The sequence below is a fragment of the Lissotriton vulgaris genome, chromosome 3_1, assembly GCF_964263255.1.
Source record: "Lissotriton vulgaris chromosome 3_1, aLisVul1.2, whole genome shotgun sequence".
Lineage (NCBI taxonomy): Eukaryota > Metazoa > Chordata > Amphibia > Caudata > Salamandridae > Lissotriton > Lissotriton vulgaris.
Window position 1 is genome coordinate 1,387,629,416 of NC_141689.1, and position 19,825 is coordinate 1,387,649,240.

Sequence of the window (19,825 nt, forward strand, 5' to 3'; positions counted from 1 at the left end):
TCAGTCTCTCTCTGACTCTCTCTCTCAGTCTCTCTCTCTCAGCCAGTCAGTCTTCCAGAGAGTCTCTCTCTCTCTCTCCCTCTATCAGTTTCTCTCAGTCAGTCATTCTCTCTCTCTGGCAGTCAGCCAGTCTCTCTCAGTCAGTCTCTCTTTCTCTCAGTCAGTGACTCACTCTGTCAGTCGCTCTCTCTGTCAGTCAGTCTCTCTCTCTCTCTGTCAGTCAGTCTCTTTGTCAGTCTCTCTCTCTCAGTCAGTCTCTTTCTGTAAGTCAGTCTCTCTCTCTGTCAGTCAGTCTCTCTCTCTGTCAGTCAGTCTCTCTTTCTCTGTCAGTCTCTTAGTCTCTCTCTCTCTGTCAGTCTCTCTGTCAGTCAGTCTCTCTCTCAGTCAGTCTCTCTTAGTCAGCCAGTATCTCTCACAGTCAATCAGTCTCTCTTTCTCAGTCAGTCAGTCTCTGCCTCTCTCTGTCAGTCTCTCTCTCTCTCTCTCTCTCTCTCTCTCTCTCTCAGTCAGTAAGTCTCTCTCTCTCAGTCAGTCAGTATCTCTCTATGTCAGTCAGTCAGTCAGTCTCTGTCAGTCAGTCAGTCTCTCTGTCAGTCAATCTCACTCTCTCTCAGTCAGGTAGTCTCTCTCTCTCTCTCAGTCAGTCTCTCAGCCAGTCAGTCTCAGTCAATCAGTATTCAGTCTCTGAGTCAGTCAGGCAGTCTCTCTACTCTCTCTCCACTCTGTCTCACTCCACTCTCTCTCTTTCTCTCTACTCTCTCTCCACTCTCTCACTCCACTCTCTCTCCACTCTCTCTACTATGTCCACTCTATCTCCACTGTCTCTTCACTATCTCTCGCTCTCCACTCTCTCTCTACTCTCTTTCTACTCTCCCTCTCCACTCTCTCTCTCTCCCCACTGTCTCTCTCTAATCTCTCTCTCCACTCTCTCTCTCTACTCTCTACTCTCTCTCTCCACTCTTTCTCCACACTCTCTCTCCACTCTCTCACCAATGTCTCCCTCCACTCTCTCTACTCTATCTCTACTCTCTCTCCACTCTCTCTCTCTCCACTGTCTCTCTCTACTCTCTCTCTCCACTCTCTCTCTCCTCTCTCTCTCCACTCTCTCTCCACGCTCTCTCTCCACTCTCTCACCATTGTCTCCCTCCACTCTCTCTACTCTCTCTTTACTCTCCCTCCACTCTCTCTCTCCACTGTCTCTCTCCACTCGCTCTCCACTCTCTCTCTCTCCCCTCTCTTTCCCCTCTCTCTCCACTCTCTAATATCTCTCCACTGTCTCTCTCCACTCTCTCTCCACTGTCTCTCTCTCCACACTCTCTCTCTCATTCTCTCCCTCCACTCTCTCTCCACTGTCTCTCTCTCCACTCTCTCTCTATCTACTCTCTCTCCACTCTCTCTGCCAGTCTCTCTCTCTCTCAGTCAGTCTCTCTCTCAGTCAGTCTCTCTCTCTGTCGGTCAGTCTCTCTCTCTGTTATTGTCTCAGTCTCTCTCTCTCAGTCAGTCTCTCTCTCAGTCACTCTCTCTCAGTCAGTCAGTCAGTCTCTCTCTCTCTGTCAGTCCCTCTCTCTGGCAGTCTCTCTCTGTCTCTCTCTCTCAGTCTCTCTCTCTCTCAGTCAGTCAGTCTTTCAGACAGTCTCTCTCTCTCTTTCGCCCTCTGTCGGTTTCTCTGAGTCAGTCATTCTCTCTCTGGCAGTCAGCCAGTCTCTCTAAGTCAGTCTCTCTCTCTCTCAGTCAGTGACTCTCTCTGTCAGTCACTCTCTCTGTCAGTCAGTCTCTCTCTCTGTCAGTCAGTCTCTCTCTCTGTCAGTCAGTCTCTCTGTCAGTCTCTCTCTCTCAGTCAGTCTCTCTCTGTCAGTCAGTCTCTCTCTCTGTCGGTCAGTCTCTCTTTCTCTGTCAGTCTCTCAGTCTCTTTCTCTCTGGCAGTCTCTCTGTCAGTCAGTGTCTCTCTCAGTCAGCCTCTCTCTCTCTGTCAGTCTCTCTCTCATTCAGTCAGTCTCTCTCTCTCTCTCTCTCTCTCTCTCTCTCTCTCTCTCTCTCTCCCCCAGTCAGTCAGACTCTCTGTCAGTCATTCTTTCTGTACCTAGGTCAGTCATTCTCTCTCTACCTCAGTCAGTCAGTCTCTCTCTCTGTCAGTCTCTCTCTCAGTCAGTCATTCTCTCTCTACCTCAGTCAGTCAGTCTCTCTCTCTGTCAGTCTCTCTCTCAGTCAGTCTCTCTCTCAGTCAGTCTCTCTTAGTCAGTCTGTCTCTTTGGGAGCAACTGACTCTTAGTCAGTCAGTTGCTTCCAGCAACTTGAAGCATTAAAAGCTGTGATGCAGTTAATGACCATGCACAAAATCTGGCTACCAGTCAGAAATCCCTGTCATCTCATTATGCGTCCTGTGCCTTCACCTGTGTGCTTTGCTCCAACATATTAAGAACCTGGACTACCACGCAGCGTCCGTCGCCATCGTCCATCCAATGGCGGACATCCAGGCATCACCATCAGAACATGAAACACTTATCAACACCCCAGATGACTCCAACCATGACTCACATTTTGAACCAATCATTTAATTGCCTGAAAAAGATATCAAAACTCTTGCGGAAGAGAAGAAGACCTTTTTAAGATGCGAGCAAGCTATTTCAATTTGCATCAGAAAATTATTCTCCAGAGTAGAAGGAAAGAGGCACAGGTGAGGTAAAACTGCTTAAGCACAGAAAGAGTGGAACAATCCGTTAAAGATTCGTACTAACCAACTCACACCTCAGATGGAGCTGGCAGGCAGTGACCGGGCATGGGTGTCGCATACATATGCTGATTATGCAGATGAAGCACCTAAACCTGAACTGTTGGCTATACGATTTTTTAATGCAGAAAATGCTCGGAAATTTAAAGCAAAATTTGATGAATTCAAAAATGAAGTAAAGAGCAGGGAGGCGAAAGACCTGGATAAACTCAATACTGCTGATAAAATCGCAGAGAAACTGGAAGAGTTTTCTGTAAAGGAGAAAGCGGTGTTGCCTGTAGAAGAAATAAATCAAACTCCCAAGTAGGAAACGACCAATGAAGAGAGTAAGGGTGAAAGTAAGGAAAGCAGTGAGTCTGAGAAGAATGAAACCAGTGTAGAGAAATCAGAAGAAAAGCAATAAGTGATCTTGCACCTTGTTTAAGCCTGGGTGGAGTTTGCAGAGTTCCACGAAAAACTCGGTCACGCTACGCGGAGCTCCATGAGCAGCAGATTGCGTTAGATAAATGCCGTTCATGGTGATTTTCAGTGCAAAGTGCTTGACCGCATTGTGCAATCATCGCGAATGGCACCATGCACACCGCAAGCTGGTGCTGCTTCCTTTCTGCCAAGCGAGTAGATTTTTACAGAGTGGCACCTTTCTCAACGTGAACGGACAGTTTCTCAATGCGAGCGGTCACAAGTATATGCGACCACTCGCAGTGAGAAATATGACCCCCGCGTTGAGAAATCTCGCTGGGAGGTTGATTTTCCACACTCCCGCATGCCAACTTGATGTTGACGATTGCAAAGAAGGATAAATCTCACCCGGAGGTGGATTTTCCTCGCTCGCCAATTTGATGTTGACGAACACGAGCGAGGAAAAAAACTCTGCTCCACTACACGAAGTGGAGTTTTTTGGAACTCAGTGAGCTCCGTGTATCTCAGAGTATGGAAAACTCTGCAAACTGAGCGAGCGGAGCGGATTTAATATATATATGGGACTTGTAAAAAATGGAATTGAAACATTCAGGTTGTTTTTTTTCTAAGCTGTCACCCTTTGGAATATCAGAGCAGTTAATTCCCCAGTCATGAAAATATACTGTGCTTGCTTTCTTGTCCACAGTGGATACACTTAATTATAGCCATCCGAGAGAATGAATAAATACACTTGAAAATGGCATCAAAGAATAGAACGGTGTTCTTCTAACTTGCTGTGCCACAAATCTTGTGACCAACTGTACAACGCTTTTTTCTGCTCATTTTGTGACTTTACTTGTTGCAGCTACACGTATCTAAACAAATGGAACTGTGTCAACAAAGTTTTGAGAAAGTGTATAATTATTTGACTTGGGTGGTAGCTAACAGTCCTTCAGTCATGAGACTGGTGCTTGTACCATAAGCAAGGTGTCAGCTTGGTAACTTGAGCTAAAGTTAGACTGCTATTATAGAGATTATGTTCACTGGCAGTTGTATACCAAACCCATCCGCATGCCCCAGGAAGTCTGGTTTCACCAGTCAGCAGCATTCCTCTGTTGTGTGCCACTGGTGCATGTTATACTTCGGGTGTGTTGAGGAGTTACACTTGCCATTTGACCAGGCACTCACAATATTTAGTGCACTTCTAGTTTTAGCCCACCGTGACCTAAGCTTTTTTATTTGCATCATGTCTGGGGAAGAACGCACTACATCAAACGTCGTTTTAGTGTGCAATTGGTCCCTTTAAGCAACAGAAGCCCACAAGTGCAGTGATTGTTTATTTTGATCGTCATACACCAAAGTCTTTCGACTCCACCTTTCCAAACATTGTGCCCTACTGCAATGGGTGTCAGAGCAACTAATCAACCACGATTTGGGAAAGGCACTATGCAGATGTTGGTAGAGGAGAGCTAATGGTTGATCATAAAAGAGAGAGTTTGCTGTTCACTAATAACTTGACATTTTATTCTCCGTTGCCCACTCACTCTATTCAGGGGAGGCGGGAGGGTGACTTCATCTTTCAATAATGGAGTATGCATCTGAAATTGTAAGCTGACATGTTCTTATAAATACATATTGATTTCGCTCTAGCACAATTAGAGTTGCTTCTACAAATCGTTCCTAATATTGCGAAAATAGAATTTATTTTGGATCTCAGAAGAAAAAGAACCTGGCATACCAGTCCAATGGGTTAGACTTTTTACTTTACCTTTCCTGTGACAAATCCTGGAGCTCATTGCCAGCACGCTCACACCCTGCCATAGTCGATGTATTCAAAAGTGCCAGATGCCCGGTCTTCTTACCTACGGCAGTGTTGTCTGAACCCACATGCATTTTTCATTAAGGCAGCAGTAGGAGGCAAGGACAAGGCCTCACCACCTACTGCAGGGATACTCTGGGAATAGCTGATCTGTAATGCAATATCTGGTTATCTGAGAGTTACATAGGCTGGTCCCTCTGCTCCTTTTGAAAACATGAGTTTGTTCAGGGATCAAAATTCCGAGCTATGCAATAATCATTGCACCTTGCGGCCTTTCCTTGAAAGATTTCGCCATTTCATAGGTACCAACATGTATCAGAGGGAATACCATGAAGGACTGTAACGTATACAGAATTTGCTATTTCATGAATCTGCAATGTATGCTCAATTTTCAAGCAGAATACTGATAGGAGGTAATTTCTGCATCTTATATATAGCTCACCATAAGGCAATGAAGAGTTTTTTTGTGAGTGTCATCTAACAATCTAATAAAAAAAGCAACACAGCGTTTTAAACAAGCATTGGCAATGCCAAAAGGCCTGGCTATTAAGGAATGTTATACACCAGTGTGAAGCATTAAAGTAGATAACATAGGAATAGATATATATTAGTGTGGAAGCAAAGAACTGTAGAAGAATAGGAGTGTAGGTTAGAAGGTCAGGGGACAGTTGCACTTTCAAGCCAGACCCACAAAAAATGTCATGTAGGTTAATGGCTGCCCTTGTACCATTGGTGCTGCATCAAGATAAAAAAACTCCATAAAGTATCTGGGGCCTCATTTATGAGGCTGTGCATCACTTTTACGCCGTGTCACCAGTGGCGTAAAAAATGCACCTTGTTGCGCCATATTTACAAAGTGACACATCTAGGTAGATGCGTCACTTTGTAAACCCCTGCGCCACATTATACCTGCGCCAGGTATAATGTATGCAAGGGGGGCGTATTGACGCAAGGAAGGGTCGTAGAAGTGACGCAGTGAAATCTATGAGATTTCACTGCATCACTTTTAGGACGCAGTTGCGTCAAAATCTTGCGCCTGCCTCACAGCAGGCGTAAGACTGACGCAGGCCCTTTCACATGGGGCTAGCCCCATATGAAAGAACGCATTACTGGAGTTGCGTCACTTTTGTGACACACTCCAGCAATGCGTCACTTTTGCGCTTACAGATACGTCAGAAATACGGACGTATCTGTAACTCCTTGCGACATGATGCGTCATACATTAAATATGATGCATCAGGAATGTCGCAAGGAGAGCGCACTGAGAAGTGACGCATTGCTGTTTTCACGCAGCGATGCGTCATTTCTCATAAATGAGGCCCCTAGTTTTCTAGGACACTTTAATAGCATTACAATGTCGTGTGTGCTCCTGAAATTCAAGCACAGGCAGATGGATAAATAAACAATATGATCACAGGTATTTGGAGGCATAGGACTTTATTTCTGGTGGCACACAACGTTTGCCCAATGAAAATGTTCTCATGGCTCCCAACATGTGGATAGAGCCAAATCCCTTCTCATATGGTGGTTCTCACATAATTGTCTGACAACAGCTGTGTTGTCTAACCAGACCACAAAAAGCATGGTACTGTTGTGGATTACTGGGAACTCAGAACATACTTATCCGGGCTTGTGCTAAAATCAAAAGCACAGTTGCTGGATGCAATCACAGGCTGTTATGAACCACAAGTTCTGCTTAATCCATATGCTTTTTTTATCTTCAGGTTGCAGGGTGTGCATTGTGGCCTCTTTAATTTTAAACACAGACTGAGACCTTTTGGCTCTTCTTTACTCATTTGCTGCTGTGCCTATCCGTTTTTGTAATTCACACAAAGGTGTGGTAGAGATAAATAGTGGTAGGATGGGCGAATGTTTAATTATGCCTTTTTAGCGCGGCAAATTTGTGGACTTTCGTACTTCACAATGAAATGTGAAGGTCCTAAAATTTGACAAAGGCCGTTTTATGTAAATGAGTCTAATCTCTGCAGGTGCATACTCCACCCAATTTGGATGGAGGAAGAGGCTGCAGGGGTTTGTGTTGGCAAACCCACACATCTTTCAGCTGCGGCCACCATAAACAAAGGGTGGTGGGGTGGGTGGGGTCACGTGGGAGTCGTCGCACGGTGGGGGGAATACAATATTAAATAAAAGTCAATAACAAACATAACTTTTGCTTCCTCCAGCATCGCGTCTCCTTGCGCCGCCTCTCCTCTTCCTGCCTGCTCGTCCCAGTATACTCTGGGACAGACTTCCTGTCCAATCAACAGGGATTGGTGTGAGCAGGCAGAAAAGACACCCTGCTCAGACCAGGGAGTCTGTGGGGTTTCTCAAGCCGGGCTGGAAAAAACCAGCCCGGTTGTGGTCGGCCTGAGATGGCCAGCCAAAACACATATGAGCACATAGGGAGTGGAGTGCAGGTAGCACTACTCCTCCCCCATAACATGTCTCAGCCCACCCCTCCCAACACTGCTGGCTAAGAGCCGGCAAATGTAAATAAAACAATGCAAGAACATTGTTTTATTTTACATTTGCTGGATCTAGCCCTAGCAATGGGGCGACTCTCCTCCGCCAATGCAGAGGAGCTGCCACTGACATCTTTAATGTTCACCATCCTAAAAAGTCCTAGAGTGAGACTGCAGCAATAGGGGAAAGGAGATAAAGCGAGGGTGCCCTTCTCTTTCCCCTCTGCCATTCAGATTTTTCAAGACAAAGGCCAAACGTTTTAGGTCCTTAGCAAACAATGTTCTAAGGATATGGAAACCTGTACCCACTTAAATGAGAAATGCTTTTCCAAATTTTTAAAAATAGTCTAGGAACATTCTCATATTCAGTAATCCGAAACTCTCAACGCCAAACACATTACTTAGTACAGATTTTCTAAACGTTCCTGAATGACATCAATGACTGCCTTAAACACCCTGTATGTGTACGGCTTATGGTTTATATAATAAAGGTGTTCTCTTGCTCTTTTATTTTGTGTGATTAATAGAACATTGAAACAAGTGGATTTAAAAAGGGAATCCCTGAATAGTGGCAAAAGGTGCGAATGGAGAGTGTAACATCCAAGCTGCTCAACTTCAGTTCCCTAAAGAATCTGTGAGTGATTACCTAAAAATGCTGCTATCCCTGATAGATATTGTACATACATAGCTGCCATGTTTCCCATGTCCATGCTTGAAGTGATATTTCAGTTCATTTTTTTCCCTTGAAGTCTGTAACTAGTAGTTCTATTCTATTATAGAATAAACAAGACTACAAGCCCTAGAATTCAAAGAAAAAACTTGGATTTGAACTCCCCGCGTGAACCTGGGACACTTGGCAGAGCTGTACATGATTTTAGAAAGCTGCAAGATATCTGTAAATTTAATAAATTAGCTTGTTCAAAGTTACAATTCTACTAGTGTATGGACCATATTGACCTGCGTTCACCAGTGTATCAACCCACAAAGCAGGCTATATTGCATAAGAGTACAATCAACCAGGAAATCCACATGCATCTGTTTATGAACATTTTCTTTTATTATACATTGCATTCCTTGCATAGCTTATCAAGCTCTACATTTCATTCTCATTCTCATTACATTCTCTCTCTTGCTCTCCACTGTTTCTCTCCACTCTCTCTCTGCTCACTCTCTCCACTCTCTCTCTCTCCACTCTCTCTTTCCACTCTCTCTCCCCTCTCTTTATTTCTACTCTCTCTCCACTCTCTCCCACTGTCTACCTCCACTCTATCTCTCTACTCTCTCTCCACTCTCTCTCCACTCTCTCCACCCACTCTCTCCACCAACTCTCTCTCTACTCTCTCTCCACCCTCTCTCTCCACTCTCTCTCCATTATCTCTCCACTCTCTCTCTGCACTCACTCTCTACTCTCTCTCAACACTCTCTCTCTCCACTCTCTCCACTGTCTCTCTCCACTCTCTCTATACTATCTCTCCACTATCTCTCTCCACTTTCTCTCTCTTCACTCTCTCTCCACTCTTTCTCCACTCTCTCTCTTTCCAATCTCTCTCGCTCTATTTTTCTCTCTCTCTCCACTCTCTCTCTACTCTCTCTCCACTCTCTCCAGCTCTCCACTCTCTCCTCTCTCTCTCCACTGTCTCTCTCCACTCGTTCTCCACTGTCTCTCCACTCTCTATCTCCACTCTCTCTCTCTCTCCACTCTCTCTCTACTCTCTCTCCACTCTCTCTTCACTGTCTCCACTCTCTCTCTCTCCACTCTCTCTCTCTCCACACTCTTTCTCTACTCTCTCTCCACTCTCTCTCTCCACTCTCTCTCCACTCTCTCTCCCCAATCTCCCCACTCTCTCCACTCCCTCTCTCCACTCTCTCCCACTCTCTCTCACAAAGTAGTGTGCGTTCTAACAAGAGTGCTTACCTGAGGGCACCATTTTGCTGACTTGTCCCTTCTCATATGAGCATTGCCCTGGAGAATGCTGTCTCTGGGCCCCCCACCCCCATCCTTGACCTCTCCTGTCTCAGAGGCAGTGCTCTGTGGGAAATGCTGTCTCTGGTGCCCCAACCCCCATCCCTTTTCCGGGCCTGGCTCGCTCTGACTGAAGAGAAACAATGTAACCTATTACATTGTTTCTCTTTCAGTCCTGGGACAGCAGGAGCTCAGAGCAGGCTGCAGACTGCAGATGCCTGAGAGAAATCCACTCACAGCTCTCTACCAATGTGCAGATGGGGAACCCCTTCATGTACTGAAGACTGGGGGCCCCCCGCACCGCACGGGCTGTGGGGTGTTTGTTACGCCCCTGGGCTGGGTGGCTCCCAGAGGCTGAAGGGGCCATCCCTGGGCTGAATAGCTCCATCTGCATCGAGAGTGGTGGGAGGGGGTCACACCTGGGCCTGAATAGGGCTGTGCCTGCCTTCCACAATGCTGGCTCCACCTCCTGCTGGGCGGCTGACAACCGTGCCCCTCTCTCTGAAAGGAAAAGAGAGGCCAGGAAAACAAAGTGCTCAAGGAATACCCAGAACTGGTTCAGACCGGGCTCAGAGCCCTCCTGCACAAAGGGAACAAAGACTTTAGGGGTATACGTATAGGACCCCAGACTACAGAAAATTAGATCATCCTGGAATCAAGAAGGAACCTCTGCCAAGGAGAAAGCTGGAAGACTGAAGAAGAAGGACTGTCCTGCTGTGTGTTTGTGGGCTGACCTGCAGTTGCTTTGCTGCCAAGGAGAGGGGACGGATTCTGCTTTGTGCTGTGTCCCCTAGATTGAAAAGATCTCAAAGGGCCTGAGTTGAGCAGGCTCCCTGTTAAGAAGTCCCAGGAACAAAAGGGCTTCACCCCTAGCTTCCCTGAACTCTACTGAGAGAGTTCTATCCTCCCAAGAGTGCTTGGGCCAGTTGTGGTGCCTCTGGAAGTTGCCCCTGTGTTTGGGAAGCAGGAAAAGAAGATACTAAAGACTCTCTGCAAAGTTTCACGCACCGCTCGCTTGCGGAGCGCATCCTCGTCAGTGTGAGGAAATTCCTGGCACCGCCAAGATCGAGATTGTCGCATTGCCTGTTGCCGCTTCAAGAACCAACATATCCTTCGCTTGTGGAGCGCATTGCTCTGGTGCGGGAAAAGTACCATTGTTGCAAGTATCACCGCAGAGCCTGTCGTCACTGGGTGAGATCGTCACACTGCCTGCCTGTGGACCGCATCACGTCGCTGCGAGAGTAATCGCATATCCATCGCATCAAGGGGACGCGAGAGAAGATCGACTCTGAACTGCGCATCACCGCGCATCGCCGCCGCACCTAAGATTGTCACCGCCCTGAAGATCGTCGCATTGTACCATTTGCGAGACGCTTCCTACGAAACCTGCGCACCGGAATCCATACAAGGTATCGCCTCCCTCCCCATACAGACCGGATTTGTCGCAACATGCCCGCTGTGTCCAGCGGGGTTGTTGCATCGCCTCCCCAGGGTCTCAGGAGTGACGCATTGCTTGTTTTCCAATGCTGCAGCTTTTACTTGGAACTTTTGTCGCAACTAAAGGTACTGTTGGCTAACACATGACGTAAATGTGGATTATTTTAATGCAACCTTAAGAACTCTTTTGAAACCATATTCTTGAACTGTGTATGTTGGATTTTTGTTGTTTTGGTCTCGTTTAGTTTAGATTAAATACTTCTATTTTTCTAAACTGTTGTGGAGTCCATTTGAGGTGTTTTCACTGTGTTACTGTGAGTGTTGGTACAAAAACTTTACACATTGTCTTTGATAAGCCTGACTGCTCGTGCCAAGCTACCAAGGGGGTGAGCAGGGGTTATCTAAAGAGTGTATCCTCCTTACCCTGACTAGAAGCAAGGGTCCCTATTTAGACAGTGGTACCTACCTCTGCCAACTAGAGACCCCCAGATCTAACAGCCACCAATCCCACAGTTTATGTTAACCAAACGTGCAGATCCTGTATAGGTTATATAGGAACTACACAACACTAGGTTCAACAGGAGAGATTGAGTTTCAATGAGTTTGGGTTAGTCATACCTGATATTGAAGTCTCTTGTGGTGCAGACATTTTTGTGTGACATGATGAGGTCAGTGGTGCACCGAAGGAAGTAATTTGTGAGTGGAGAGTTGATTAATAGGGGCCTGGATATGATGAGGAATAGGCATGTGAAAGAGGGAGAAGATGAATTTCAGAAGAGTAGTAATTGGTGCTAGGACATGATGTACTCCTGGAAACTCGTGGTTGTTACGGAGTTCTTAAAACAAACCGCTAATTTGAATGAAATCTTTGTGAGGGGGTTCTGGTAAGGATTCCATCTGCTAATAGGAAGGCTTCAGGAAAGATGGGATCTGCATCTTTTGCTAGCCAGATTTCTCTTTTAAAAAAAAATATATTTTATTAAGTAAGAAAAAGAAAGCAATTTCCCCCGCATTTGTTTTGATACACCCGGTACCCTATCCCTTCCTCACCCTTCCATACATTTTAATAGGTCACAAGAAAACATTTCATAAGGAGTGTGGATAATAATATTTACTATTCCAAATTTAGCAGCAAATTCAAAATGAAATAGGGTGATATGTGCAAAGAAGAAAGTTCATGTGAGAATGACCAAATGTAATCATGTCATATATCATATATATAGCATGAAAGATCAACAAAGGGCTGGTGCATATTAAAACCCACTTATTCAACCCTATTGCCCAAACAATATTTTTTAATCAGCGGGTTCAAAGTGCTTTAGTATGGTTTATATAGCGGTTATAATATTGTGGAGACTGATGATCCCTGAGTCTAAGTCTATTGTTCTTAAAGCCACAGAGTACGTTCACACAATATAAATGCTGTTTTATGCATCCGAAAGTTCTACCCAATTGGCAAGTAATTCCAAATTCCTATCCCCTTCTTTTTTAGCCATGTATCCATTTCACGTATATATATAGCTTTCTCTAAATTATAGGTCACTGCTAATCGAGCTAGCCATTGATGAAACAAAGGAGGAACTGAATTCAGCCATACTGAGGCAATACATAATCTATACACAGCCATTGCTATCCTTACAAGGGTGCCTCCGTACTCTACTCTCAGATTAGTTATTCCCAGTAGTATTAGCGGAGGGATTACCTAAATCGGTATTAATAATCTCCTCTTTAAGAATTCATTAATCTCTTTAATTATTGACCCAAGCTCCTTGCATGTAGCAAAAATGTAGACTAAGTCAGCTTTATACAGCGGGTAGAGTGGACAATGCACACTTTTCCCCTCGCTCCATTTTTCAGTCAGATAAGGCATATAATAAAGCTTAAAACAGGTTCTGTAGTATTGTGTTTGACGGTTAGCAGGCATTTAGGGTCAATAGGGTTTTTGAAAAGGCAGTTTGGGAAGCTACATCAGTAATATATAGCTTCTCTTGCCATTTGCTAGAACACTTTTCCATATATTCATTAAGTATTGTATACAAGTTTCCAATGCTGGATGGGTAGGCTTTATTATTTTATCCACCAGTTTGTTCTTCTTAAAACTCTCCACCCCACCCCCCTTCATCTGTTAATAGTCTCTGATCTGAAGATATTTAAAAAACTCTCTCCGAGTAAGACCACATTGCTCTCTCAGTTCCTCATATGTTATAATACCACCAGATGGATAAAAACAGCCTATTTCTTTCATTCCCGCCTTTATCCAGTTATAAATGTAGAGGTCATTAAAAATATCAGGCAGATTCTTATTTTGCCCCAGTGGAGTGTTGGGAATGTATCCTCCATATCCCTAGTAAACGGCGTACCAAGGTCCATACCTAGAATGCCGTGAGCATTGTCTTAAAACGTACCCTTTTGTAATAACCATACTCTAGGTGACACCATAGACCCTCCCAAGCTTCAAGGCCAATCAGTAATTGAAAGAGGATGGATCCTTAGTACTATCTCTGCTGGTATCTCCCCTCAGAAGTATTGCATATTGTACCATTGAGGCTGCCCACCAGTATAGCATTAAATTAAGAAGTGCCAGTCCACTGTGTTCTCTGGGCAAAGACAAGTATTTAATCACTCTCCTTGGTCTTAAGTATGCGGAAATGAATTGGGCAAATATGCTTTCGAATTTCTTTAACCAATAGTTCAAGAAAAGCAGGGGAATTGCTCTTAGGAAGTAGAGTATTTTAGGGAAGAATACCATTTTCATTAAGGTACTCCTCCAAATCAGTATAAGGTGTAGATTATCCACCCTTTTTAGTGCTTTTTGGATCTCTTCAGCACATGGCTCCTGTTTTTCCTTTACCAACTCATCCAGATCAGGACTTATCATGACTCCCAGATAAACAGCTTTTTTTTAACTTTCCTGTAATCAGTAAAATATATAAATTCATTAGTAATGATCTGCGTCTTATCCCTGTTCAGGGTATATCCTGATAATGCACCATATATCCGTGCTTCTTCAAGAGACAGCTCCCCTCAAACTTTGCGTGAGGAGCTAGAGGTCCTTGCTCTCACCGGAGTATCCAACTTTAAACTCCCATACCTCCTTTCAACTGATTAGTCGTCTCACCGTTCATTAATTGTGTTCCAGGCTCCTTTGTGGGCTCCTTCGTTGGTGTTTGGTTTATTCTGCCACTCTTTACCAAGTTCTAAGAATGAGAACCAGGTACCTCCTCTGGGGCCATCTACCTCTCCATCCAACAGCCCACAGATTCTATTTCCGCTACATCTCTCTCATTCATGCCGCAGTTCTTCTCATCTATATAGGGTTAGGGGGAGCGCACACAATAATCCACTGCAGCACTACCGGCAACAATGCGCACATGAGCTGTTTACCGAGATCTGCCCCAGGCCATGTAGTTGCTCATTGAACCAACGGTCCATTGAGAGAGACAGCGAGAGTTGTGGCAACTAGTCACACGCCATCTTTCCCCATTCTCTTCTAGCCAGATTTCAGTGAAAAAGAGAGAATGCCTGGGTTGCAGGCAGCAATTAGGTTGCAGAACTGCAGATAGTTCTTGTTCAAAGACTGTGCTGGTCAAGAAGCAACCCAGAAAGGTGGAAGTTATGGGATGCTGATTCTGTGATTGATAACAGAGGGGGAGGGAAAAGGGAGAGGAGGAGAGTGAGGGAATGATCAAATCTGTCCTCAGACTCCAAGACATGGAATTGTGTGAGGGGGGAATAGAAAGAAAGTGGAGAGCATTTTCTTCGACAAGTAGAAGATATTGGAAGTATTAGGAAGTGGGAAAGCAATAGAGTGTCCATGGTGGAAGCAGGAGTACAAAAGAGAGGATGGAACCTTTGTTGTTTTTGGTCATATTGAAATAGGTGTATCTTTGGCGGGCACTATAAAGGGGGGCAATGAGAGTGATGCACAGAAATGGTCATTGGTGAAATGTGAGGGTGTTAAGGGGGAGGAAACGTGAGTAGGAATCAGCTAGTGGGATATCAGAAGTAGGGATTGAGGCAGGGGATGAACAAGGGTTAAAGGCATAAGAGGTGGCGTTGAGAGGTGATGTACAGGGAGCAAATGAGGACAAGTCATGAAGGGTCACCCTACTCTGGGAAACAATTGCACAAATAAGAACACTGGGACAAGACACACAGCTTTCATCTGTTACACCATATCATTGGAATGGAAAAACTGTTTTGTGTATTGTTTGTGTTTCTCGCCACCAGTTGCTTTGTAGTGGATGCCAACAAGTTATAGCAGAGTAGTATACCCAGACACTGGCTGATGGGTGCTGGTGGATATTGAGGGCCAGTCCCTATGTTTGTAGAAGTAACCCCAGTGGAGGTGTGAATTCTTAAACAATCTATGGAATCCAACAAACTTGAACAGTGCAGGTTCCCTGCTCACTATTTAAATAACATTTGTAAATAATTCAACCAGAGGCAACCGACAAGAAGACATAGCTTTCAAAAAAGCACCAGCACATTAAGTCTACAGGTACATTCCATCAAGAGTTCTGAAAATAATGGCTCATTTTACTTTAACAATCACAATTGTTTAGCTCATATATTTCCCAAATTAAATGTTTGTTGTTGCATTGATGATTCAAAATTCACAACAAAAATTCAATTTTTGACAAGTATGACTGAAAGCTTACACATATTCAAATGGTCAGACCTTTAGCTGAGATCTGGACCTTGATGTTAGTCTAGTAAATACTCTCAAATTGCCCATCCTTAAGTAGAATAGGAGGTTCCAGATATACCATGCATATATTGTTGCTGACTGCAAGAAGGTGCTACAGCTGGGCATCTAAGATATAACACAACACGCACAGAACATGAAACCCCATAGATAAATATTGGGTCCTGATGAAAAAGAGGGTTTGAGGTCAACATCATATTGAGTGCCCTTAGTTGTAACAAAAGAGAGTATTCTTCATTTATTTGCATAAATATATGTGCCATACAATATGACAATATGACAAGGGCTACACATGACACCTGTGGGCAAGGAGGACTGCGACTGCGATTATAAGGAAGAGCGAATGTGTCATGCACTATTGCACAAGGATAACATGGAACTGTGGCAATCTCTAATGTTGCCCTAATATATTGAAATACAAAACATCCCCAACACTCTATCAGAATTCTGCCTGCTCCAGAACCTCAGCAAACTCCATAAGAAATCTATCTTTTTCCTAGCCCTTAAAATACCCATCAGAAACCTATCACCCCCTCACTTCAAGACACTACAACACAATCCTATTGTTATAGATCCAGAACATCCCTCCTATTTCAGTCTTTAATTTTTGTATGTGTGTAGGGGAGGTATCTGCTACACTAGTTGGACTAACTTAAAGGCTTGGCATGGGAGTAGACTGTAACATCATGATGGGTGCAGATAGTTGATATGAAAGGAAAAGATAAGTAGATTAGATTTTTAAGAATGGAGTGCTGCCACTGATTCAGTTTGCTCTCAAAAGCACTGATAAACAGTATAAGATGTGGTCTCAATCTCCCAGCAACTTGAAGCGTTAAAAGCTGTGATGCAGTTAATGACCATGCACAAACTCTGGCTACCAGTCAGAAATCCCTGTCATCTCATTATGTGTCCTGTGCCTTCACCTGTGTGCTTTGCTCTACCTTATTAAGAACCTGGACTACCATGCAGTGTCTGTCGCCAACCTCCATCCAATGGCGGAAATCCAGGCATCACCATCAGAACATGAAACACTTATCAACACCACAGACAACTCAAACCATGACCTGCATTTTGAACCAATCGTTTAATTTCCTGAACAAGATATCAAAACTCTTGCGGAAGAGGAAGAAGACCTTTTTAAGATGCAAGCAAGCTATTTCAATTTGCATCAGAAAATTATTCTCCAGAATAGAAGGAAAGAGGCACTGGAGTGGTAAAACTGCTTAAGCACAGAAAGAGTGGAACAATCCGTCTTTTGATGAGGCGAGATAAAACATAAAAGATCTCTACCAACCATCAACTCTCACCTTAGATGGAGCTGGCAGGCAGTGACCGGGCATGGGTGTCACATACATATGCCGATTATGCAGATGAAGCACCTAAACCTGAACTGTTGGCTATATGATTTTTAAATGCAGAAAATGCTCGGAAATTTAAAGCAAAATTTGATGAATTCAAAAATGAAGTAAAGAGGAGGGAGGCGAAAGACCTGGGTAAATTCAATACTGCTGAAAAAATCGCGGAGAAACTGGAAGAGTTTTCTGTAAAGGAGAAAGCGGTGTTGCCTGTTGAAGAAATAAATCAAACTCCCAAGTAAGAAACTACCAATGAAGAGAGTAAGGGTGAAAGTAATGAAAGCAGTGAGTTTGAGAAGAATGAAACCAGTGTAGAGAAATCAGAAGAAAAGCAATGAGTGATCTTGCACCTTGTTTAAGCCTAGGTGGAGTTTGCGGAGTTCCACGAAAAACTCGTCCGCGCTACGCGGAGCTCCATGAGCAGCGGATTGCGTTAGATAAATGCCGTTCATGGTGATTTTCAGTGCAAAGTGCTTGTCCGCATTGTGCAATCATCGTGAATGGCAACATGCACACCGCAAGCTGGTGCTGCTTCCTTTCTTTGGCTTGAGTAGATTTTTACTCGAGCTACAGCTTTCTCAAGTTGAAGGGACAGTTTCTCAATGCGAGCGGTCGCAAGCATATGCAACCACTCGCAGTGAGAAATATGACCTCCGCGTTGAGAAAGCTCGCTGGGAGGTTGATTTCCCACACTCATGCATGCCAACCTGATGTTGACAATCGCGAAGGAGTAAAAATCTTGTCAGGAGGTGGATTTTCCTCCCTGCCAACTTGATGTTGACGAACACGAGCGAGGAAAAAAACTCTGCTCCACTACGCGAAGTGGAGTTTTTCGGAACTCGTGAGCTCCGCTTATTTCGGAGTATGGAAAACTCTGCAAACTCCGCGAGCGGAGGAGATTTCACCACAAGACTTAATATATATATATGAGACTTGTGAAAAACTGAAAATGAAGCATTCAGCTTGTTTTTTTTCTAAGCTGTCACCCTTTGGAATATCAGAGCAGTTAATTCCCCATTCATGAAAATGTACTGTGCTTGCTTTCTTTTCAATAGTGGATACACTTATTTATAGCCACACTTGAAAATGGCATCAAAGAATAGAACGGTGTTCTTCTAACTTGCTGTACCACAAATATTGTGACCAGCTGTACAATTCTTTTTTCTGCTCATTTTTGTGACTTTACTTGTTGCAGCTACACGTATCTAAACAAATGGAACTGTGTCAACAACGTTTTGAGAAAGTGTATAATTATTTGACTTGGGTGGTAGCTAACAGTCCTTCAGTCATGAGACTGGTGCTTGTACCATAAGCAAGGTATTAGCTAGGTAACTTGAGCTAAAGTTAGACTGCTATTATAGAGAATATGTTCACTGGCAGTTGTCTCCCAAACCCATCCAAGTGCCCCAGAAAGTCTGGTTTCACCAGTCAGCAGCATTCATCTGCTGTGTGCCACTGGTGCATGTTATACTTCTGGTGTGTTGAGGAGTTACACTTGCCATTTGACCAGGCACTCACAATATTTAGTGCACTTCTAGTTTTAGTCCAACGTGGCCTAATCTTTTTTATTTGCATCATGTCTGGGGAAGAACGCACTACGTCAAACGTCGTTTTAGTGTGCAATTGGTCCCTTTAAGTAAAAGAAGCCCAAAAGTGCAGCGATTGTTCCTTTTGGTCTTCATACACCAAAGTCTTACGAGTCCACCTTTCCAAATATTGTGCCCTAATGTAATGGGTGTCAGAGCAACTAATCAACCACGATTTGGGAAAGGCACTATGCAGATGTGGGTAGGGTAGAGCTAATGGTTGATCATAAAAGAGAGAATTTGGTGCTCACTAATAACTTGTCAGTTTTATTCTCCTTTGCCCACCCACTCTATTCAGGGGAGGCGGGAGGGTGACTTCATCTTTCAATAATGGAGTATGCATCTGAAATTGTAAGCTGACATGTTCTTATATTAAATGCATATTGATTTCGCTCTGGCACAATTATAGTTGCTTCTAAAAATCGTTCCTAATATTGCGAAAATAGAATTTATTTTGCATCTCAGAAGAAAAAGAACCTGGCATACCAGTCCAATGGGCTAGACTTTTTACTTTACCTTTCCTGTGACAAATCCTCTAGCTCATTGTCAGCACGCTCACACCCTGCCATAGTCGATTTATTCAAAAGTGCCAGATGCCCGGTCTTCTTACCTATGGCAGTGTTGTCTGAACCCGCATGCATTTTTCATTAAGGCAGCAGTAGGAGGTAAGGACAAGGCCTCGCCACCTACTGAAGGGATACTCTGGGAATAGCTGATCTTTAATGCAATATCTGCTTATCTGAGAGTTACATAGGCTGGTCCCTCTGCTCCTTTTGCAAACATGAGTTTGTGAAGGGATCAAAATTCCGAGCTATGCAATAATCATTGCACCTTGCGGCCTTTCCTTGAAAGATTTCGCCATTTCAAAGGTACCAAAATGTATCAGAGGGAATACCATGAAGAACTGCAACGTTTACAGAATTTGCTCTCTAATGAATCTGTAATGTATGCTTAATTTGCAAGCAAAAAACTGATAGGAGGTCATTTCTGCATCTTATATATAGCTCACCATAAGGTAATGAAGAATTTTTCTGTGAGTGTCATCTAACATTCTAATAAAATAGCAACACAGCGTTTCAAACAAGCAGTGGCAATGCCAAAAGGCCTGCCTATTAAGGAATGTTGTATGCCAGTGTGAAGCATTAAAGCAGATAACATAGGAATAGATATGTATTGGTGTGGAAGCAAAGAACTGTAGAAGAATAGGAGTGTAGGTTAGAAGGTCAGGGGGCAGTTGCACTTTCAAGCCAGACCCACAAAACATTTCATGTAGGTTAATGGCTGCCCTTGTACCATTGGTGCTGCAGCAAGATAAAAAACTCCATAAAGTATCTAGTTTTCTAGGACACTTTAATAGCATTACAATGT

General features: G+C 44.0%; 2 pseudogenes; both read left to right on the forward strand.

The window, feature by feature from the left end:
• The first annotated feature begins 2,459 nt into the window (after nt 1-2,459).
• On the forward strand, nt 2,460-3,143 carry LOC147727947 (ran-specific GTPase-activating protein pseudogene; annotated as a pseudogene).
• A 13,365-nt stretch (nt 3,144-16,508) lies between these two features.
• LOC147727948 (ran-specific GTPase-activating protein-like) lies at nt 16,509-17,209 on the forward strand (annotated as a pseudogene).
• The last annotated feature ends 2,616 nt before the right edge of the window (nt 17,210-19,825 follow it).